This window comes from Chinchilla lanigera, unplaced genomic scaffold (genome assembly GCF_000276665.1).
Source record: "Chinchilla lanigera isolate Chin_1 unplaced genomic scaffold, ChiLan1.0 scaffold00010, whole genome shotgun sequence".
Lineage (NCBI taxonomy): Eukaryota > Metazoa > Chordata > Mammalia > Rodentia > Chinchillidae > Chinchilla > Chinchilla lanigera.
In genome coordinates this window covers 32,642,122-32,667,377 of record NW_004955411.1, presented here as the reverse complement: position 1 = coordinate 32,667,377, position 25,256 = coordinate 32,642,122, and the positions used below count along the sequence as shown (strand labels likewise).

Sequence of the window (25,256 nt, the reverse complement as noted above, 5' to 3'; positions counted from 1 at the left end):
GAGGCAGGAAGCCAGCCAGCCGGAAGACCGGCTCTCCCCGCCCATGGCTCCCTCCATATTCTGTTCTTTGGAAGAAAGTCACTATGTCCAGCCTACATTCAAGGTGATGGTGTATATTATGTTAGGTTATATAAATAATTTAGAGTTCCTCTATAAGGCAGATCTCTCTTTTCCCTCTGATTTATTTCTTTTTTAACTTATTTGTATCATTATAGACTCATTGGTATTTATTTTATCCTTTGAATTCTAGTGTTACTATGTTATTTTATTGCTTAAATGTTTGCATCTTTGGCTTTGAAACTCTTTCAGATCGGCTCCTGTGTTCCTTTTCTTCTTTTCTTCCTTCCCTACCCTTCCTCCTTCCTTTCTTTTCTTTCTTACCCCCTCCCCTCTTCCTTCCTTCCTTCCTCCCTCCTTACCTCCCTCCCTCCCTTTGTTTCATTTCTTTCTTGTACTGTGGATTGAACTCAGGACCTTTGCACTGAGCTCCATCTCTAGTCCTTATTGATTGCTCAATTGATTGACAAGGTCTCACTAAGTTAAGTTGCCCAGGTTGGACTTGCACTTGGTGATCTTCCCACCTCAGCCTCCCAGACTACTGAGATTACAAGCATGCACCACCATGCCAGCTTCGTGTGTTCCTTTGACACAGTCCTTTTCTTTTATTTTTTTTAACATTTCCTTACTTAAAAGACACTTGGCTTATCTTGTATTTTTCCCTACTGTATAAGACCCTTGGCTCATATTTTTCCCTGCCCAAGTTCTAGAAGTAGCCATTTCTCCAAGGAGCTGTGGGTCTTGGTTTTTTTTTCCCTCGGTCTCTCTCTCTGTATATGTGTGTGTATGTTTGTTTTTAACTGTGACAAAGTTTATTTGAGAAAGTAAAAGTGGTGGGTAAGGGAGAAACTGGCCCTGCAGAGTGAACTGGGGGCTGAGTAAAAGAGAGAAAAAGTAAGAAATAAAAATAAAAGTATACCCTGGGGATCAGGATGGGCTACTGTGAGGAAAGCCTTGGCAATGAACTCTTCATGGTGTCTGTACTTGTGATCTTGTTCCCACACTGTGGGAACCCACAAGAACTCCCACACCCTGGGTTCTGGGATCTGGTCACACCTCTCTTCCCAGCCAGTGTAAGCCACACCTGTCACTCTTTCTCAGCTTGGACCCAGGGTTGCAAACCCCAAGCAAATGCTCTACCACTGAGCCACCCGTAGGCCACAATAGCAATTTTTTATATTGATTGCATTCTGAAAATGCTTTGGACATACTGGGTTAAAGAAAATATGTTAGAATTAATTTCACATGTTGTTTATGTATAACAGACAGTTTAAAAGTACCTTTGCTATACTTCTGCAGGACAGTGCTGCTATAGCTTATCTATGTAGCTCGTGCAGAGAGACAAGCGATTGGAAAGCGGGACTCTGCAGGCTTGTCTCCAAGCCCCTTTACAAAGCAAGTGCAGTGTGGTTCCTGTTTTGAATGTTTTTTAGAAACTGATATCTGGGTGGTGGATATGCTAATTGTTACTGGAGTGTCACCATTTCTAGTTCCTCTTAACAGACCGAACAAGGAAAGACACATATATATTAACTTAGGCATATGTACATATCTATAATTATTTCTGTAGTTATCTGCCAGTATCTATTTGTTAAAAATGGGTTCACATTGATAATTCAGCCTCTAATCCATTACCACAGGATTCTTGCTAGCCTTCTTCCTTAATTTATATGTAAATTCCCTTTTTAAACTCAGAACTCTGGCTTCCACAATCTGTATTTACTAATTTGTGTGAGTAGAGTATACATATTAAGCAGTTTGAGAAACATTAACTCACACCCCAGTGAAAAACAACTTTACCAACTAGAAAAGTGTGTTTATGTAGAAGTCCTTCTGCCTTTAGTATGTCCAGTCAAAATGTGATGTTCCAAAGTTATTTAGGTCAGCCTCCCCTTTTTTCTTCCTGTATGGCCCAGTGAGATTATATAATGCAGTTAGGTTCTTCTGTCACTGTCAGTATTTCATCTTGGGATCCCTGACCTCTTGGTTGATTTTTAAGCTTTGCATACATTTTACTTTTTGTGTTAAAATATGTTCTTTAGATTTTGCCAAAGCCTTAGTGTCATGTATCCATGACCTCCATATCATAGAGAATAGTTCCTTCCCCTAAAACTTCCTTGTATGTTCCTTTCATTGTATGCCACTCTCTACTCCGCTGGCAGTTGCTGATCTGTTTTCTGGCCCTTTGATTTAGACTTTTCCAGAATGTCATATGAATGAGATAATATAATATGTAACCTTTAATCTTGCTTTTCTTCACTTAACAAAATGCGTTTAAGATTCATCTCCTGATTATCTCTAAATAGGTTACACTGTAAGGATATACTGTGCCACAGTTTGTTTCCTTTTTTGTCCATTCAGAGACATCTCAGTTGTTTCCATTTGAGCCCACTGATTATCAGTGGGCTGCAGTAAAAATTTACATATAGAATTTTGCTTCAATATAAGTTCTCAGTTCCTATGAATAAATAAATACCTGGGAGTTTGGCTGTATGGTGAGTCTGTGTCTGACTTTTAAGAAACTGCCAAACTGCCTTCCTGAGTGGCTATTAAATTTGTATACTTCTGTTCACAGTGAATGAGTTCTGGTTGCTCTGCATCGTCTCCACTATAATTTTCAATCATGTCCTGGTTTGATGCTAAACCATGCTGTACTAAGTAAACATACTGACTCATTCTTTTTTCTTTTCTTATGTATTATGTCTGTAGTGGTAAAGAGTCCAGGGTTTGTTTTTGTTTTTGAAAAGTAGGATTTTCCTCATTAGGAACATTTTAGGTAATTTAATTTCAGTAATGGTGGACAAGGAAATCAAACTAAAATAATTAAGGTAATTAAATAGGATTGGACATCATGAGGTGAGTGCCAGTCTTTAAGAGTTACTTATTTTGATGCTGTTCTTCAGGGACATCACAAGTAATTTTGTACTTTTAAAAAACATTTTGTCCCCACTCAAACTGCAATTTGGTCCTTTCTTACTACTTCAAAAGATAGAGGAAGTAAAATTATTGTACCTGCTAATATATTTTTCTAACAAAATTTAGGAACACTCAGTAGGGCTAGAAAGCCGTCTGTGTCTGTAGGTCTTCCTGCTGATGACTGTGGATACCCGTTATCTTTCAGATCTCTATGCCAGAATGTTATTTTTATTTTCATATTTATTCACTGGATTCCAGAATGAAAATATTTACACTTTTAAGAAGCAACAAATTGCCCTTGGGTAAATCACCTTTTTTTGCCTGTCTTGAAGTCAAAGCCAGCAAATACTGCTTCTCTTTCTTCAATTTTTTTTCCTTTTACCTTGGAGATTTCATTCATACACAGAAAAGATGGTGGTAAAGAGAATTGAAAGGTTTACTGAAGAAATTTTTGAGCAGTTCATTTCATCTCCCCAAGGTCTCTAGAGTATGTTCATTTAAGTGAAAACTATGAATATTTCTAGAAATCTTGTCTGCTGCTTCAGTTAGTCCTGCAATTGTGAACTCTCCTGATGGATCAGAGGCCATAGGTGAATCTCCAACCCTGCTGTCATCTCATCTCCAAGCCTTTTTGGTCATGTTCATGGGTGGCAGGGAAAAGCTGGGAAATTGGTTTCCAGATGTCCAGGTCTTAGTAGGTCAAGTCAGACCCTCTTTGGGAATGTCTAGTTCAAATGGTCAGGATACCAAAGCAGAGTGCAGTGACTGGCAGAAAATTGACAAACCTGTCAGACTTATTTGATGACAAAAGCAGCTTGTGGATTTAATAGTTCTGGTGCTCCATGTGTGGTTTTCCTTTCTTTAGATGGAATTCAGATGTAATATCACTTTATATTTTGCTACTGTGGGAGAAAGATAGGAGAATCTGAGTATTGGATTTCCTGGTTTAACTTTGCATTGCTTTAGGTATTAAGGAAATAATCTTAAGATTTATTTTATTACCAAAAGTGATTCTTAGGTAATCTTCACGTTCTCTTCCAAATTCAGAAAATCATTTTTTGATGAAAGAGCGTAACTGATTAAGTCTTTCAAAAATATTCCTTTCCAGTCAAATGTGATTCATTTAGCTTCAACATTAAAATAATATACCTTACACATGCAGTGCACTAGCTGTGAGATCTCTGGACATTTAGGGCAAGTCGTTTAACTTCTCATAGACATAATTTGTTCTTTTGTGAAAGAGAAAGATTGGATTTGTGGGTTTTTTTAATACTTTCCAACTGTATATTAGATTTTACCCTAAAATGAATACCTACCAAATAATGTTGAGTTAAATGTAAACCTAGTCCTACTATGAGCACCTTAGTAGAAAAGAAAGCAGTGTTCTATGGCATGTTTGCATGACATTTAAATAGGGGTTAACTCTTTAATTTGTTTTGCTTTTTAAACATGAGATTCACATTCCCAGTGTAAAGTTACTTTCAAGATTTATGATATTGGCTGTTGATTTGTCATTGATGGCTTAAATTAGATTGAGGTAAAGACCATCTATTCCAATTTTTTGTATGGTTTTTATCATGAATGGGTATTGGGACTTTATCAAATGGTTTTTCTGCTTCTGTTAAGATGATCAAGTGGTTTCTGTCCTTAGTTCTTTTAATGTGGTTCATTACATTTATTGATTTACATATATTGAACCATCCACATATCCCTGAGATGAATCTTACTTGGTCATGGTGTATGATCTTGAAGATTTTCTGCATTCTGTTTGCCCATATCTTATTGAGGATTTTTGCATCTATGTTCATTAGGGAGATTGGCCTGTAGTTCTTTTTTTGCTGGTTTCTACTTTGGTCTTGCTGTCAGGGTAATGCTTGCTTCTAGGAATGAACTTGGGAGTATTGCTTCCCTTTCAATTTCATTAAAGAGTTTGAGGAGTAATAGCATTAGATCTTCTCTAAATTACTTCAAGAAAACAGCAGTGAATCTGTCAGGACCTGGGCCTTTCTTTGTTGGTAGCTTTTTAATTATATCTTCAATTTCATTAACAGATAGTGGATTATTTAGAATTTGGGTATCTCTTTGGTTCAGCTTTGGTAACTCATATGTATCTGGGAATCTATCCAGTTTTTCTGCTTTCCATCTTATTAGAATACAGATTCTAAAGGTAGGTATTGATGATCTGGATTTCTACAAGGTCTTTTGTGATTTCACCATTTTCCTTCCTAATTGCATGGATTTGAGTCTTTTCTTTCCTTTGTTAGGATTGGTTAAGAGTAAGAATCAATTCTTCATTGATTCTTTGTATTATTTTCTTAGTCTAAATTGCATTAATTTCTGTTCTGATCTTTTTAATTTCCTCCCTCGTACAAGCTTTGGGGGCTGGGGATTTAGCTCAGCGGCAAAAGCACCTGCCTAGCAAGCGCAAGGTCGTGAGTTCGGTTCCCGGTACTAGAAAAAAAAACAAAAAAAAAAAAAACAAAAAAACCCAAGCTTTGGGCCTGACTTGCTGTTCTTTTTCTAGAAGCTTGAGGTTCAACATAAGGTTGTTCAAGCTCAAACAACATAAGGTTGTTCAGTTTTTCTGATGTGGGAATTCACCACTATAAATTTCCCTCATAGGACTGCTTTCATTGCATCCCATAGTTTCTGGTAAGTTGTATTGGTGTTATTGTTTAATTGTAGAAACTGTCTAATTCTTCTTTAATTTCATCTGACTCATTCAGGAAGGTGTTATTTAATTTACATGTGTTTATGAAGTTCTTCTGGGTTCTTTTTGCCATTGATTTCCAATTTCATTGCACTATGGTCTGATAATGTGCATGGGACAATTTCAGTTCCTTCATATTTACTCAAGCATGTTCTGTGGGCTAGTATGTGATTTATTTTGGAGAACATCCCATGTGCAGCTGAAAAGAATGTGTTTTCTATTGTTGCTGGGCAGAACACTATAGACATCTACTATAAATCCATTTGTTCAAAAGCTTGGTTCAGTTCTGATATTTCTTGATTTATTTTTTGGCTAGTTAATCACTTATGACAGTGGGATATTGAGGTTCCCCAATACAATTGTATTAGTGCTTATTTGATTTTTTGTGTTTCTTAATATTTGTTTTACATAGTTGGGTGTGCTGGTATTTGGTGCATATATATTTATGATTGCTATCTCTTCCTCTTGGATTGTTCCCTTAACAAGTATATAGTGACTTTCTTTGTCTCTCTTGATCAACCTTGGCTTGAATTCTACTTTGTCTGCAAATGGAATAGCTCCCCTACTTTTTTCTCAGTTCCTTTCTCATAGACTATTGTTCTCCATCCTTTGACTTTCAGTCTATTAATTTCTTTTTGAGTTAAATGTGTTTCTTGTATGCAGCATAGTGTTGGATCTTGTTTCTTGATTCATTCTGCCAATCTGTTTCTTTTGACTGGTGAATTGAGACCATTTACATTGATGGTATAACTGATACGTATTGACTTGTCCTTATCATGTGATTTTCCTGTTGTTGCTTCCCTTTCTTTCCCATCTGTTTGTTTGTCTTGCCTGATTCATTCTATTGTGTTTCATGTAATTGTAGTCTTCATTATTTCTTTCTATAATATCCCTCAGAACATTTTGGAGTGCTGATTTCATGGTGATGAATTGTTTCAGGTGCTGTTTGTTATGGAAATATCTTATTTATCCATTAATTCTGCAAGTTTTGGGGGGTTTTTTGTTTTTTTTTTCCAGTACCAGGAATCAAACTCACAACCTCGCGCTTTCCAGGCAGGTGCTATGCCATTGAGCTAAATCCCCAGCCCCTCTGCAAGATATTTTTGCAGGGTAGATCATTCTGGGTTGTTTTCTTTTAGGGCTTAAAATACTTCACTTCAAGCTCTCTCCATTTTTAAGTGAACTAGATTAAAAGCGAAGCTGAAGGACAAAGGAAGATTATCTAAGCTATAGGAAAATGATAAGGAAGATAGGAGGGAAAGAAAGAATAAGGAAACAGGAACAAGAGCAGAACAAAAGAAAACAACAATAAAGAAGTAGGAATAATATTCACACTCTTATAAAAATAAGAACAATCAATCAAGAAAGAAAAAAAAAAGCAAAGAAAGGAAGAAAAAAAAAATGCCCACTTCAGGGCTGTCTGTGCTGTCATTGTAGACAAAGGGGGCAGACAGAGCCCAGAACTGTGTTGATTGACCCTAGGAAGCCTACAGTAGAATTATAGCAGGGCGATGGCTAATCCCAGCAAGCTTGAGCTTTCAACTCCATTGAAGTTCAGGCTGGTCCTGATTTCTGGCTGTGAGGCTAGAACCCGAGTTGTTTAGCCCATAACACTCTGGGTGCCTCTTACCACCTTGAATTTGCTTCCCTGACCCTGGGTGTCCCAAGACAGTGTCCCACCCTGATGCTGCAATCCCCAAGGTGGAGCCAGCCTACTGCTGTTCCGAGTCTCAGGTTCAGTTAGCCCCTTTCCAAAATGGTAACCTGCCAGTTGCCCTGTCCTGGGACATTTGAGTTGAAATCACTCACTACCTTCTGCAACCCACAGTGTCTGGTGCTTCATTCCACTCGTGCATTTCTCCATGGAGGCTTCTGCAATCACCCATGATTGCTGTGCCTTTATAGGTTTCAGCCACCTCTCTCAAGCCATGAGCTGGGATTCAGGGAGAAAGTGCTGTTTGCCACCTCCCTCTTCTGTGTTGTGGTCCTACTTTTTAATCTCTCCTTGCTGGATCCCAGGGACCCACTTCCCTCCTTCTTCTCTTCTCTGTATTGGTGTATTGCAGCATCTGTACTCCAAATCTTCGAGAGGCTGATTTGCTGCTCCTTACCACTCCACCATTTTCCCTGATGTCCACAGTAGTGTTTGTTTTATGAATTTAGGTATGCCAGTATTGAGTGCATATGTTTATAATTGTTATCTCTTCCTGTTGAATTGTTTCCTTAACCAATATATAGTGACCTTCTCTGCCTCTTGTGATCAGTTTTGGCTTTGTCAGAAAATAGGATAGCTGTTCCTGCTTGTTTTCAGGTTCACATTGCATAGAATATTGTTTTGTATTTTTTTTTTTTTTTTTTTTTTTAGTCCATGAATTTCTTTTTGGCTTGAATATGTTTCTTGTATACAGCATACTCTTCTACTTAATTGCTCACCCTGGCATTGTTATTTTCATTGTCTCTTTCTGGGATACCTGAGAGGATTTTGTAATGCTGTTTGTGTAATGAACTTTTTCAGGTCCGCTATGTCATGGAGATACTTTATTTTTCCATTAATTTTTAAATATTGTTTTGTAGGATATACATCTCTCTCTGCTTGGAGGTTGTTTTCTTTTAGGACTAGAACACTTTATTCCAGGCTCTTCCGGTCTTTCACATTTGTGTGGAGAAATCTGCTATAATTTTAATGGATTGACTTTTATAAATGACTTGTTGTCTTTCTCTAATAGCTTTTAAGGTTTGTTCCCTGAACTTTTGGGATTTTGACCATGTTGTGTTGTGAAGTTCTTCTCTGATTGTCATTATTTGGGGTTCTATAGGTCTCATTTATTTGTGTGTTAAATTCTTTTCCTATATTTGGAAAGTTTTCTATTTTTGTAAACAGATTTTTAAATGCTTTTTGTATTGTCTTGTGATTTTTCACTTATTCAGATTAATCTTAGATTAGTCTTGGTGTCATCTAGCAGGTGGTGAATCCATTTTTGATGATGTTTTGTTCTTTCTAAGGTATCTCTATAATGTCACCAACATCAGCCCTGTCTTCTAGTTCTGACATTGTGTCCTTGTATTGGTTACTTCTGCTGCCTGTATTTTCAATAGAATTTTTTACCACACGATTTATGTTTGGTACCTTTTCATGGACTCTTATTCCCTGTTAATCTGGCCATTCATGTTTTGTATCATTTTATTTAGCTTAGCTAGCTTTTCATTATTGTCTTCTGTAACCTTGATGATTATTTTGCTTACTAGGCCCATTGTCTGTTTAGTTACATCTTTGAGCTCAAGATATATATAATTGATTTTTTAAAATCTCTGTTAATCTTTTGAATAATTTCACTGCATGGCTTTTATTTTCTCCATCTCAATGCCCCATGGATCAGCTTTGAGTTAATTGGAAGGTTTTGGAGACATTTTGTTGCTTTGTCTTCTCCTGTTCCTATTGTTTTTGTGCTGAGTTTTATAGGTTGATTACAGTAGAAGACTTTGTTGTTAGTATCAAGACCTCTTTAGTTAGTGTCTCCTTTTCAGTGATAAACTGTAGGTGTGGCTAACTCTAGACCTTTGGCTCTGTCCCAAGATTCACCTATCTCTGTTTATTGAGAGAGGAGGCTGCAGCGTATTTCGCTTAGCCCCCAATTCATTTGAGAGTGGGCCACAGTATTGTTCATGACACAAAAAGCTCCCCAGATATTCATATACAGAGAAAATGAATTAACACCAATGACTCTGCCACCCTGACAATAGCAATAAAGTCAGCAACAATAGTAGCATCAAAGACCCTGTACCACATACATGCACACACACATGCAGCACACACCAACGCACAAACAAACAAGCTTAGAGGACAGTCTGAAAAAGAAGAGGATGAAAAAGAGGGAAGCTAGCTTTATATTCATTTACTATCACTAATGACTTTATATAACCTCTAAATCCTGCATATGACTTCCTATATACTTATTTCTATTATATCCTTTGGGGTGCTGTAGGTCTCACAGTCTTGTTACGTATTTTGGACCATGGTTTGTATTTTTGTTGATGTATAGTTGTGCTTTTGTAAAGGTAGAATCAGCAGTACTTGGTTCGTTTGAGGTTTTTTGTTGTTTGTTATTTATTTATTTAGAGAAAGTTTCACTGTGTAGTGCAGGCTGGCCTTGAACTCGCTTATGTAGCCCAGGCTTACCTCAAACTTTCAGCGGTCCTCCTGCCTCAGTCTCCCAAGTGCTGGGATTACAAGCATGCACCACCATACCTAGCAGTACTTGGAAACTCAGAGATTTAATGAAAGCGTCAGGCCCCATAAACTTGGTACTGTGAACCTGCACCTAAAAGAGTGCTATGCCTCTGCATCCACCTGTTTTTGGCCTAGTATGGTTGTCTGTTTCTTTACATGAACAAAGAGAAAGCCATTAAAAGCCCCAAGAGATTAATAGACTTTCTTTCTGTGTCTTCATCAAACCAATATTTGCAGAGCTCCTTCTCTTTTTTTGATATCCACCAGAAGCCAAACATTTCATATTTGAAAGGTTACATGATCTCCTCTTCCCTTGGTACCTCCCCTCTCTAAAAGTTCCTAAATGCCAGCATTCCTCTTGAGTAAGCCTTCATTCAGCTTTTTGTTTCTGTCATGCCTTAGGAATGGAGTGTCAGTTTCATTTCTTTCCTTCTCTTTTAAAATGTTTTGCTTTCAGGCTTGAATTACCAATTCTCTTGGTTTTACTGTCCTGTAGAGAAGTTGGTCTAGCTAACATTATTTCAACTGCAACTTCCTTACTGAATACATTTGCAAAAATAGCCCAACATAGAAAATAATTGATTATAACAATGATCCTATGCCAGTGCAAGAAAATCCAAAGATTTTCTGATTTATCCTAGAAAGACAGTGTTGTGGTCAATTCAGTTTATTGGGTATTTTGTTCAATTCATTTAATAAATGCTAATCCTTATATAGCAATATGGTATTAACTAGAGTATCCCATTCTTTGATCCATGAGGGTAATAAGATGTTTGGTCTTTTTGTCTTTTTGCTTTTACTCTGCTGTAGATGTTTTCTGTATGAAAGATGCTTTTCATTAATAAAGGTAGGAATGTATATGTGTGTGTAGTATATATACTATATATATATATATATATATACACACTATATGGTATATATAGTGTATACAATGTATATGGTGCATATACTGTATTTACTAATATGGTGTATAAAGTATATAGTGTTTATGTGATATAGATATATATATATTACACATGTGTGTGTTTGTGTGTGTTATTTCTAATATAAGAGTTATTTTCTGAAGATTTCTCAAATCTTTCCTCCTAAAGAAACTGGCCCAACATTAAATACATGAAATTCAGAGGTTGGCATTCATCCAAAAGGCTTATTATAATGGTACTTTTTTCTAAGCATTAAAGTTCCTAGTCTAATTTTGAAGATTGATTTTAGCAAACATATACTGAAATATTGACAATGTATAAAATATTTCAGTAAAAAGTAAATAACAAGTTTAAGAAAAAAGGAAAATAGGACCATGATGTTGATACTTTTGTGGCCTTTGAAAAGTAGTATCCTAATAATTATTTAAATTAACTTTTAGCCCTATATTTATGAATTTTGAGGAGATGATTCATATGTTTTTATTTGTGGAAATTGTGTGAGAATTTTGCGACAGTCAAATGGGAGGCACCAGAGGAACAACTATCTATTCAAAAGTCTATAGGCAATCTATGTGTGTGTTAATTAACAATGTTATTTTGTGATACAGTTTACATACCATAAAATTCTCTTTTTTTGGTTGAGTTTATTGGTACATTTTAGATATACATAGTGATTATATTCATCATAGGGTCTCTCTTTCTTAAATTATGCAATTCGCTAGGTTTTAATACATATACAGATTTGTGAAATGATTACCACTATCTCATTTTAGAACGTTCCTATCCCTAAAAAATTCTAAAAATGCCATCCATTAGTTACCACTATCTGTTACCCTCCACCTTATGCAACCACTAATCAAGTTTCTGTCTTAATAGATTTGCCTGTTCTGGACATTTCATGTAAATGAGATTATAGAATATTTTCCTTTTCTGTCTGACTTCTTTTGCTTTGCACAGTGTTTTCAAGGTTCATCTATGTTGACCATTTTATTAGATAAGTATTTCATTTCTTTTTTTCTTTTTATAGCTGAATAAAAAATAATAAAATTTTGTTCATCTGTTTTATTGATGGAAAGTTGATTTGTTTCCAGTTTGAGGTTATTATGAATAATGTTTATATATATGTTCACTTAAACACTTTTGTGTGAGTATGTGAGTATACATTTTTATTTCTCTTGGATATATATGTAGGAGTAGAATTGCTAGATAATATATTAACCTCATTTCATCTTTTTAAACTGTTTTCCAGGGGCTGGGGATATAGCTCAGTGGCACAAGTGCAAGGTCCTGAGTTGGATTCCTGATACCAAAAACAAGATTAAAAACTTAAACTGTTTTCCAAGTTGACTGTATTATTCTATAATTCTACCACTAGTGATTGAGGGTTCCATCTTCTTGATCTCCTCATCAATACCAGCTATTTTCTGTCTTTGTATTTTAGCCATCTTAATGAGTGTGAAGTAATGTGACCTTGGTTACACATTCTTCATGTCTTTGTAGACCATCTTTAGAGAAATATAGGTTATATCTTTTGCCTTTTTTTTTTTGAGACAAGGTCTTGCTGTGTAGGTGAGGTTGGCTCTGACTCATTATGTAGCCCAGGTTGGCCTTGAACTTGCGATGATCCTCTTGCCTCAGCCTCCACAATGCTGGGACTACAGGAGACCACTACCATGCCCAGCTATCTTTTGCCCATTTTTAATTGAATTATGAGTGTATTTCTTTCTCTCTTTTTTTTTTTTTTTTTGCTTTTCTCTTTGAGACAAGGACTTGCTATATAATTCAGGCTGGTCTTAAACTCACTATTTGGCCTGGGCTGGCCTCAAACGTGTGGCAGATAATCCTCCTGTGTCAGCCTCCTGAGTACTGGGATTACAAGCATGTACCAGCAGACTTGGCTTATATTTACCTTTGTTACGGTTGAGTTTAAGGGTTCATTATGTAACCCCAGATACAACTGCCTAATCAAATACATGAATTGAAAATATTTTCTTCCATTCTGTGATTTTTTCCCCCACCTTCTTAATAGTGTCCTTTAAAACATAAAAGTTTTTAATGTTAATGAAGTCCATTTTATGTTTTTTAATTTTATTATTTGTTTTGTATCTAAGAAGCTGTTTCTTGATCTAACATTATGAAGATTTAGTCCTGTATCTTCTTCTAAGCATTTCATGGTTTTAGTTCTTATGGTTATATCTATGATCTCTTTTGAATTTTTGTATATGGTGTGAGTTAGGGGTGCAATTTTATTCTTTTGAATGTGGCTATCTAATTGTCCCAGCCCCACTCATTGGAAATATTTCTCCATTGATTGAACTCACCATGTTTGTCAGAAATCACATTTGATCTTAGCCAAAAGGACGAGAAGCAGAAATCAATTGGTCATAAACATAGGGCTTTATTTCTGGATACTCAAGTGTTATGACTTATATCTAGATGTACCCCCTTCCCAAAGCCTCATTTGGTCATACTTCAGGCTTTCCGGAGGTGGCTGAATCTCAGATGTGTGATTACTAAATTAGTCCACTGATTGATCTAGCTTAATTCTTGATGTGGATAAGGGAAGGCCCACTCTGGATGTGTGTTTGGCACCACCCAAAGGGCAGGTTGCCTGGAAGGGGTAAAAGGGAGAGGCAGGCTGCTTTTGTTCCTGCTGCTTCTGTTTGCTGCTTTGCTCTCTTGCCTGCTTGCCGTGGATATTTCTTCTCTGTGATGCCCCTCTGCCATGCCACCCTGCCTTGGAGCCAGATGACTATGGGCTGAAACCTCTGCAAACTGTGAAATGTGATAAAGCTTTCCTCCTTTAACTTTGGGTGTTGAGTATTTTGTCTTAGCAGCAAGGAAAGTAACCAACAGATCAAGTTTATTCTGTTGATTTGCTTGTCTGTCCAAATGGTATTACCACACTGTCTTTATTACTGTAGCTTTATGGTAATTTTTGAAATCCCACAAATTTTTAACTTTACTTTCCATTTTTGCTTTTATTTTTCCTCATTACCCACATCCTTTCAGTTGCCGGATTTTAATTGCTCTTTAATGTTTCTTGGATTGGTCAGTTTGTCTCTCCTCTAAGAATTCACTTGTTCGGGACCTTAATTGTAGTAGTTGTTGCTTAGTTTTCTTTTTTTAGGCCATGAGTTTCTAGTACTTCACATAAATTCATTCAACTTTTTCTTTGTTTACATGCTATACTTGGTATTAAATAGGTTTTGAGGAGTATAACAGTGAATAAGACAGCTATAATCTGAGTTCTTCCCTGGTTAAAATTATTTAGTAGCTCTCCATTACTTTCAGAATAGAGTTCAAATTCTTCAACTAGTTATATTTAAACCTTTTAAACATTAGGTTCTAGTAAATTCTCTGCTATCTTCCTTTGTAAATGCTACATATAAACTGTGAGGCTAGTAGTAAGCCTCTGAAAAATTCATCTGTAGCTGTAAAAGATTTGCAGTAGTTGTTTTTATATTAACAGATTGTCTTGTATGTTGCTAATATTGTTTAGCGTGATATACATTTACAAAATGCCACAATTTTAATGAAATATTCATAAGTAAGATAAGACATATTGAAAGGAATATATTGGCATCTCAAAGTAGAAATAAAAAGGCTGAGAAGCTTTATTGTGAAAGTATTCTAGTTAGACTGCATGAAACTGAATCATAACCTGTCTAACTGGAATAGTCTTCTTCTGATCTTGGGTTATGCATAATATTCTAAAATAATAAATTATGTCTCTGACCATACTGCCTGGCTTGTTTAAACAGCATCTAATGAATTTAATTCTTTACTTTCTTGAATATACTAGATAGCCATAAGTAATATTATAAAAAAACAGAACATATCATATGAAGTAAAAAAAAAATCTCATCTCCAAAATCACCAAACAGATGAGTCAGTTTTCTGTTATTGTAAAGAAATTCTGTTGTTACCATTCAACAGCTCTTCATACATGTGTAAAAGCTCTTTGGTTTAAAACTGTTTTCTTTTTCAACTGGTGATGAACATAAAAAACATGTGTGATGGGCTCAATTTGGCCCCTTTCCAGAGTTTTATGAAATTAGAGTCAAGAAAAGTACCTTAACCCTTGGCTTCCTCATCTAACACATTACTCTAGGATACCTGCTACGTGCCATCTACTGTTCTATGCCCTGGAGAGACAGTGTGACAAAGTGATCATGGCTCCTGCTCTCAGGGACCTTGCATGTTAAGGGTTGATGAATAGACTGATAATAGAAGTGAGGCAGGCATATAATAAAGTCTAGGGATTGATGGTTTTCCCTCAGTAAAATAAACTGTCCAAGTTGTATTTTCTCCTTAGTGTACAGCCCATTCTTTAATGTAGACTAAGGACTTTCGGAGAAATAATAGCAGACAAAATAAATCTATACTTTTTGAGACTTCCAGTTTCTGCTCTGACATGGAAAGAGCTAGGAAGTTGTCACTCTTATTCTCCTACCAAGAAAAACACAAACAGAATCAGTTTCTTCATAGATTTATCAGATGATTGAAGTCATGGGTCTACCACTCTGGAATACTAGAAAGACAGATGAATTCAAAGAATTGCAGCTCGCCAGGAATATAAACTACCACAACTGACAGGAGCACTTAGGTGGTAGCTGGCTGGTTGCTGGCTGGTAACTGGCTGGTTTAGAGGTGTGCACCACCACACCCACCTACAGTTATTCAATTCAAAGTATTTTCTGATATTCTGGTAACAGTGTCTTTGTCCCTGGGCTATGTGGAAATTTATGTTTAATTTTCAAATATTAAGAGTTTTTTAGATATCTTTCTATCACTGATCTCTAATTCTATTATAGTCAGAAAACATTCTTTGTATGATTTCAGCTTTTTTAAATTTGCAGAGGTTTGTCATATGGCCTAAAATGTGGTGTATCGTGGTGAACGTTTCATCTGCTCTTGAAGAGAAGGTATTCTTCTAGTGTCAAATGGAGTTTCTATAAATGCCTCATAGGCTGAATATATCAATAATGTTTATGTCTTCTGTATCCTTTTTGATTTTTTTGTCTAGTTCTTCTGTTGAAATTTTGAATTTGATAGTTCCTGTTTCAATTTTTACCAGTTTTTGCTTTATATCTTTTGAAGCAAATTATGATTTCAACTATATTAAGAATTATTATATATTCTTTATTGTCTTTTATTCTTTAAAGCATGTTCTAATATCCATGTATAAAGGATGTTCTAATATCCATGGCCACATAGCCATCGTGGTTTTTTTGTTAGTCTTTAGATGATATATTTTCCCACCCTTTAATTTTTTTAATTTTGAGACAGGGTCTTGCTATGTAGTTCAGATTAGCCTTGAATTCACTATAATAGCTTAGGCTACACTCAAACTCCCAGAGATCTTCCTGCCTCAGCTGCCTGAGTACTGGGATTACAGGCATGCGCCACCCTTAATTTTAATCTGCCAATATATTTAAAGTAAGTTTCTGATAGATAGCATATAATTGAATCCTGCTTTTTTAATCCTGTCTTGGCAATCTCTTTTAGATCATTTACATTTCATTGTTGATATAATTGCACTCAATCTACTGTCTTGCTGAAAGTTTGTTTAATTGATTGTTGTCTACTTCCAAACAATTTTGTGCTGCTTGGCATTTACTACAGTATAAGAGCCTTACAGTTGTACTCCTAGCCACTCAGTCCATTCTTTGTTATAGTATTGTTATATATTTTACTTCATATATATATATATGTGATATAAACATAAAATATTATTTTGTTGTGTTGTTGTCTTTTGTTATGTTTTGTCTTTTTGCTTTGGACTCTCATTTTTCTTTTAGAATGGTTATAAATAAGAAAAAAATCTTTTATTTGTCTTACTTTGTACCATTTTCAGCAGTTAGAAGTAGAGATACTCACAAAAATGTATTTTAGCTTCATGGATACATAGATACAGATGTATAAATAAATACACATATGTGGGTGTGTATGTGCATCTCTTTTTTACTTATTTTGCAAAGAAAGCTTAGAAATAATTCTACACCTATGTCAGTGATCACACTTCATGCCAGATATTGATTTTTAAATACCTTGTTCACTAAGGGGAACCAGAGGTCCCTGAGAAATGACAAGATAACCTTGGAACATCTCTCAGTGACCAGAAGAAAGGAGTGCTCCAGAAGTGATGAGGATGTGCCCAAAAGACACAGGAGTCAGGTTGAATAAACTGTCCAAATCGCAAAAAAGTTAAGCATCAAGAGTAAAACAACAAATTACAGTTCATTGAACCAAATAAGAACCAGTGTTTTCATGCTGATATAAATCAGTCATAAGGGAGAAGAAATATTTATTTGTTAAACTATAATGCCAACTATTACAGTAGAAAGGAAAACAGAAATAGAAAGTCATCATTTGAGATCCATTGTTGTAATCATCACTTTAAGCAAGAATCATTAGTAGGTATTCAAACTACTAGTGTGCCCCAGTTTTATCAGTAACAGATAATTTGATAGTTTCAAATTATCTACTCAGCAAATTGTTTTTAACTGCAAAAGTAACAGAATATTTGATAGTTTCAAAGTATCTACTCAAAAGATTATTTTTAATTATAAAAGGAAAAGGTAAGGAAAAGGTAAGATGACTTTGTCATCATAAGTTAAGAACTTCTAAAAGATAACTTAGTAAGGTGCTGGTGAAATATTTGTATAAAGTCACATTGTTTGTCCAGTACTGGGGGTGGAGGGGCTGGTGAAAAAGGGAAACTGTTCCGGTCATCCATTGTTAACATAGCAGGCCCTTCTGAAACTTTGTGATTTATAACAACAGACATTTTGCTCACAGACTGTTAATTCTGACAGGGCTCAGCAGAGATAGCTCATTTCCACCCCATATGTCATCAGCGTGGATCACTGGAGGCAAGACAGTCACCTTTAAGATGGCTCACTCACATGGCTGACAGATGTTGGCAGCTGTCTGCTGTTAGCTCAACTGAGGCCATAGTTCCTCCTCAAAAGGCCTCTCCTGGTACCCTTCAGACTTCTTCATAGCCCATGTCTGAGTTGAAAGAACAAGCATGGATCCTAAAGGAACAAGGCAGATGTGTGTGGCATTTTTATGACCGAGCTTTGGCGTTCCATGCAGTACTCCCATGCTATTCTGTTTGTGGAGGCAATCATAAGTCCTCTCCAGTCTCAAGAGGAAGTAGATTCCACCAGGTAATGGGAGGAATGTCAGAGCCAAGAATATCTGGGCCAAGAACATTTGGGATAGGAGATGAAGAAGCCAAATTTTGAAAGTAGAGTCTTGCCATCCTCAAATCTGTGTCTTAATATATGTCTTTCAGTCCAACTTTACCTGTGTGGTATAGAATGCCCAAGTCTAGTATCAGAAGTGGGGGTTCTACTATAATCACACCAGAATTTGGTCTCCTGGAATTCCAGTGTTAACAAAGGCAAAACCAGTTTGGGACAATATTTCTAGATTCTAGGCCATCTAAGATTATCACAAAGAAATCGTACTTCACAGTGAACTCACAAACAGAAATTGTAAATGTATGAGAACATTACCCACCATAAATATGAGTAAGCAGGAGCTTTTGCAGCTCAGGAGCCTGAAAGGCAGAGAAATACGGAAGGAGCTATAAAATAATTGTTTAAACTGGGTATGGTGGCACATCCATAATTCCAGCATTCAGGAAGCTGAGACAGGAGAATCTCTGTGAGTTTGAGGCCAGCCTGGGCTACATAGTGAATTCAAGGCCAGTGTAAACTATATAGTGAGACCCTGTCTCAAACAAGTTAATGAATGAATGAATGAATGAATGAAATAATTGTTTAAAGGAGTTGAGATAGGGTAAGAAATACCAATCAACAGAAAAGAAAAAGATACTATGTACAGGATTTAAATCCAGTAGCATCTCTTCTTTCAAGTTTTCTCTGTACTTTATCATAAGCTGTGAAAATTATTTCTATAGCACTTTAAATGCTTTGTTAATACCATTTTATTATCTAGTCTTTCCACAACCCATCTATGACTTGAGCACATGAATTTGGGAGTAAATTGACCTTTTTCTTTATATTTCTAAGGCCTGGCACAGTACAGGGTCACGTAGTTGACCCTCAGCAATTGTCAAAATGAATAAGGACTGCATAATTGCATGATAAATTGCAAAAAGCAAAAATTAGATTGGGTGACTAATCTGGATAGAAGAGCGAGTTTTTTGTACCTAGTGTTGAGCATTAACATTGTCAACAGTACTTGAGAGTATTAGCTGCCTTTAGTGGGTAGAATTGGTGATAATTTATACGATGTTCACAGGATCCTTTCTTCAGAAGAGAAGATTTTACTCATATGCCTGAGGGAAAAGGAAGTGTTTTCCTACTGTCATGAGTTGCATTCTAGATCCAGAAACTGAGCTTTGGGCTTGGTGGGACATAGGAGGACACCACCACAGGGGGCAGAAGGCAGGGCTGTGCCTTTGGGTCCCTGGAGAGCCCTCATGGACCCTGACACATTGCCTCTAGTGCTAACACTGATCTTGGTAGTGTAAAAATACTACAGGTAAGGGAAATGTTTTTCTTAAGTTCAACTCATTTTCTTAAGGTAGTTTTTTTAAACTGTTGAAGGCCTGTTATTTTTACTCTGCCTCAAAGACCAAATTACTCAACACTACTCAACATACTTACGTATTTAGGGTTGTCAGGCAGAAAAGTCAAATGTGCAAGTTTAGTTTGGGAACTCTTTCACAGTTACTTATGTATTGGGAAATGTGAAAGATTGAAGCCTGCACTTTGAAAGTGGTATTTCACATTTTACTTTAAATGTATGTGATTAGAATCTAGTAATTCACGTTTTTCCTTAGTTGCTAGTGTGGAACAATTAGGGTCTGGCATGAATTATGTGATGCTGATGAAATACACTCACTACCAAGGAGAAGTTTTTTGCCCCCAGTTCCCTTGTTTTCAGGGTTAATTGCAGTTGCCATGAATTTCTCTGAAAGCAGTCTACCTAGAAATTTTTAAAATAGCTGTACTTCTGAGCTTTGTGATTCACCTGTTCTTGCTGAACATGGTTCTTTAAACAGCCAGTGTTCAATAGTGAGAGAGAAATGAAAAGCCAGAGTGACAGAAAGAAAAGAAAACTGGTACTTGCCAAGCCCTGTGCCTGGGCACCTTTCCTTCTCTAGTGCAGTTTGTTGACTGCCCTTCCTGATTTCCTATGTAACATCAGGAAATGATAGTTATTTCTTCTTAATTAAATATTTTTAAATCTCTAATATGTTAAGTGGTTGTAGTAAGTTGCAAATAAGTAATATTAAAACCAAGGTCCATGGTTTGAACTTTGCCTTGGTCCAGCTGTGAGCAAGTTGTGTAATTCTTCTTGATATTAGATTATTTAAATCTATATAAGTCAGGAAAAATTCTTATCAGAGTAGTTATAAAAATTACATGGCATAGAGTATATCCCTAGCATGTGCCTGTATTAGAGTAGGAAATCAACAGATACTACATCTATTTCTTTCTTGTTAGAGCCTTTGACAAATTGTATAGTTGATTTGTAATTCTTCCGTAGCCCTAAGGTGCTTTAAGACACAGATATGTTTTTCTTGTTCTAGGAGTTGTCTGTCTTCTTTCATTCTTACTAATATATTACTGTCAGCTTTATGTTGCCGAAGAATATTTACACTTTAAAATGACAATTCAATATGCAGGGGAGCATTTAACGTTTACTTTGATAAAAGGACTGTAATACATGGGAAACTTGAAATCAGTCCATCATTTGAAGTAAATGAAAACATGGGACCATGTCACCTACAGATAATTTCTGTGCCACGCACATTCAGACTGTCCTTTAATCTGTGGGGTATTAGCTTTTCGTCACTATGACTACAGATCTGAGAAAAACAACTTAAAGGAAGAAAAGCTTGTTGTGATTCATGATTTTGGAGGTTTCAGTTCATGGTCATCTGGCTTCAAGGCAGAAACATCAGGGCAGAAGGGTGTGACAGAGGAAGGCTGCTCACCTCAGGGGAGCATTTTAGATCTGAACCTTAATGTTCCGTTTAGTCTTAGACTTTTTCTTCTGTTTATGTGAAGTTAAAAGGAAACCTAAAATATTCTATTTCCTTTTCCTATATACCTGAATTTTAAGTACCTCAATCCTCTGGTAAAAAGAAGCTGGCCGACTTCCCTGAGTTGAATAACTGTGGTAACTTACTTATAGGATAGGCCTTTATTGCTGATTTTTTTCAGGCATATCTCATATTTATTATAATTTTCTTTGGCTTTTGATGGGGACATTTTCTTAATGTATTTACTATATCTATAAACAGGTATATCTATAAAAAGGAAAGTTGCTCTGATTATGACCTAGAAACTGATGCTCATAAGTACCTAGATTTTCTTAGCATCATCAAGAACTATCTTGCCTCTGCCACTTGAGAGGAAGTGGTAAAATAAATTATTCTAGAGTTGTTATCTGTATGTCTAGAATTGATGTTTGCTAAATGGGGAAAGAACAAATTGATACTTGAATGCTCTGCATTGTAACTAGAGAAGGAGAAATTAAAATTTCATTGTTCTTCAATATGCACTTCCTTATCTTTGAAATACACTCCAGCTATGCTTATATGGCAGACTTAAAATGCAGTGTTGAAAAACCACACCATGCTATCTTTGGAGATTCTTTAATTTTGCAGATGTTATTGAATGTAGAGTTCCCAGATGAAAACTGCAGATCAAGAAACTTTGACTGATGAAATTCTTTTGTGGAATCAAAGTCCCGTCGTGTATTTTGATCTTTGCATGGTCTAGTTTTCCTCAGGTTGGGATCACTTTATTTATTTATTTTTTTTTTGCAATCACTTTTGAAGGTGATCTTGTGTAAATGATCCAATGAAAAGTTGCTGATGCTTTCATTGAAACGTACCATTTAACAATGGTGAATATTCTCTGAATTACTTGCCAGTAATGTGTGCTAAAAATACCTAGACCTTAAGATGATGCTGCTGTAAAGTTTTAGCAAAATCTTGAGCATAATCAGGAACTATAAGAACAGGTTTTGTGATGATGTTCTCAAAGGTCTCTCTTGTTCTTTCACATTCCATTCCTTTAGAAGTGCCACAGCTCAGAAGTTCAAGATTGTGACTTATTTTGCAGTTGGAAAGACCTTCTCATTGTTGAAGTTCTTTTGAACTTACTTGTATTTATATATATTTTATATACTTGTGGTCATAATATGTATGTGTGTTCTTCCCAGTTAAACTAACCATAAATTTTATGTTACTTTAATGAAGGGCTGACATTTTGTCCTGTTCGATCTAACCCATTTCCTTTTTATTGGGGCCTTTTGATTTTTTCTTAGACCTTAGTGTTACATGTATGTGTCCCTCTTTCTTTATATAACAAAATAGAGAAATACAGATATTCTGTTTCTAAATTTATCTAATGTGAAAACAAGAAATAAACACCTCAAGCACATTGTGGTATATTAATAGTCAGTACCATAAAATGCCCTTACTTTACTTAAAGATCAAATGCCTCAACAAAAATGATATTGAATGCCTGAAGAAAAATATGTAGAGCTGGGAGTGGTGGCGCATGCCTGTAATCCCAGCACTTGGAAGTCTGAGGCAGGAGGATTGCCATGAGTCCCAGGCCAGCCTGGGCGATATAGTGAGTTCAAGCCAGCCTGAACCACCAAATGAGACCCTGCTTCAAAAAACCAAACAAACAAAAAAGAAAAGGAAAAATAAAAATTAAAAAAAAGAAAATATGTAAAAGCTAGATCTGAAAGATACTTAATCTTTTCGGGCTAATTTCATTCTTACCACAAAGATATAACAAACACTGGTCAAGCTGGGGATATAGCTCAGTGGCACAGTACCTGCTTGGCAAGCACAAGGTCCTGAGTTCAATTCCCAGTACCAGAAAAACCAAGCTCCCCCACAAAAATGGGCAAGGTGTGTGTGTTTTTGTGTAAGAGAAGCCTCTGAATGAATTGGCAATGGTTTGCTAAGTGGTATTCTTTATGTAATAAAGTAAAACAAATACTACTAGAAACCTGAATTCTTGGTTAAATCAGATTAACTTTCTGGTGCTCACATTGGTTAAAGGAGGTTAGGTAGGGTAGCTTATTTCCAGCATAGTTCCTATAATCTTCACAAAACCCAGGTAATAGATTTTTATCCCAGTTTTACTAAAAAGGATATTCAAACTTAGAGAATGAAGTCATTTGTGCTGTCCCATCCTGATAGTCACTGGATAATAAGAATGAAAGAAGACAGGTTGTTTGGCTTAAAATTCATGTTCAATTTGTATTCCACAGTTGCCTTTAGTATCTGAGGAATAAAATGGATTAGGTAGTTACAAAACTGAAGTGTTCTTTTATTTTAACATTTTATTAATGTGAATCTCTGGTGACGCTATTTTACATATATAAAAAGGGAAATTTCATTCAAGCAGTAAGTTAAGAACAAATGTATAAAGATCGAGATATAAGGAAACAGCACAAAGGATATATTGAAAGTTTGTAAATATTTAAACATTCACCTAAAATACATAAAGACCACTGTAATACAGAAGAGATGTAATGATGAATGGAACATAGTCTATCTCTTCAATTTAGCTTATAATCTATTGGAAAGGGCCAGCTTACCAGGATGATACAAACAGGCTGACAAATGTTGAATTGAAACAGGAAATTGTAGGAGGTGAAGTGAGTTTAGAACCACTTGGCCTCTCGGTTCTGAATTGAAACCCAGGTGAGTGCAGGGTCTTCCTTACTGGTAGCTGGGTCTGGGAATAAAAAAGCAGGGTGATCGCAGGAGCTTATGATAAGTTTCTTGGTGGCGTGGTCTTGGACTGATTCTCAAATTTACTAAGTGGCAGAGTACAGCAAAGCCATTTTGTTTCAAATGAAATATGGTAAGCCCAAATTAAAAAATAATCAGGTACCTGTTGAACTGTAGTTCAGGTAGTTGTAAGTATTCACATCTTAAGAAAACATTATGGAGGTGTATAGGGAGATACTTCATTGAAAAAAATTTTCTCCAGCTTGACCTTTTTCTTTTAATCAGGAAAACCAAAGTATTCTTCAGTTTTGCTGTTAGCATCTTGAGCCAGCCTGAAGATCAAGCAGTTTGAGATCCACAAGCTGTGATACAGCATTGTATCTGAGATCATAGATGAAAGAACTCACCGATACTCAGTTTGGTTATAGGAAATTGTTATAGGTTATAGGAATTGTTATAATAGTATATAATATCATAGTTCCTATAATAGGTTGTAGGAATTGTTATAATAGTTTGGTTATAGGAATTGTTATTTTTTGTATTTCCCAGTTGTCATGTTTAATTATTATTACCATCTCTACTTGAAAAAAATAGAATGCTTAAAGTTACATAATATTTTAAAAAGTTACCTAACAAATCTTTCCTAGGACAAAGTAAGGTAAAAATAAATATTGAAATAATTATTTGACCCTTCACAAATATAAATTTTCTCTTAGATTTTTAGTATTTATTTGTTTTTATTAGTGCATGTTTCCAGTATGTATTGATTACATTCATCGTGGGGAGTTAATACATGTATATAACACATTTGAATTTTTTATGTCCCCTTACCTCCTCTCCCTCATACCTCCTTCAAATATTGAAATAACTTAGTGGCAGAGGTAGCAATGTAAAACATAGAAGTGAGAAGATTGTGGGCATTTTATATTCTTTTTCCTGTGAATTAGGGGGAAAAAAATCATTGTTAGTCTTTTTTAGAAGTATGCTGCCTTCTGAGCAACTTGATAACCACCACTCTAGGGTGAGACCTGATGGTGTCTTCCAGCCCCCCTGCTTACCTGCAAGGGACTCAACTAGTTGGCACCCCCTACTCTTAATTGGGAAAGGTACAGTCAATTTTATGTTGGTTCTTTTTAAAAAATTGCCTCTTTGAAGCATTTGTTTTAAAATTTTTTTATTTTAAAGAGTAAAAGAAGGATAATATAATGTAATAATAGGGGGGACTTTATCAATGGTTGTTATTTTACATATTGTTATCTACAAGATAGTTTCTCAGGGAAACAAATACACAAATAATAGTGAGTTACAGACAAAAGAGGTAGGAGATTATCAGTAGTTGTTGTACTATACTTTGGTATCTTCAAAAGAAAATAAATAGAACTATACATGAGTGACCTATTGAATAATCATTAACTATTCTCAATGGTTGTTATAGGAAACACATAATAATAAACATGCATCCATTTATGAAATAGGATAGGAACAATACAAACATTGCAGAGTTGTGGATAGATTTCTAGGAAAATAACGACTGCTGTAATACATGGTGGTATCTTCAAAGTGGTTTCTCAGGAAGACAGAGATACACAAGAAGGATCTAACTAGTTACAGCCTAAGAGTTGTCAAAAATCAAGTGAGCCGTCTGGGGCCAAAGCCATTTTCTGTAGC

General features: G+C 35.8%; 1 protein-coding gene across 1 annotated transcript in view; it reads left to right on the top strand.

Annotated features, from left to right (window-relative positions):
* Positions 1-25,256, top strand: part of Pdss2 (prenyl (decaprenyl) diphosphate synthase, subunit 2) — a 287,734-nt gene that overhangs the window by 46,960 nt on the left and 215,518 nt on the right. The window lies entirely within an intron of this gene.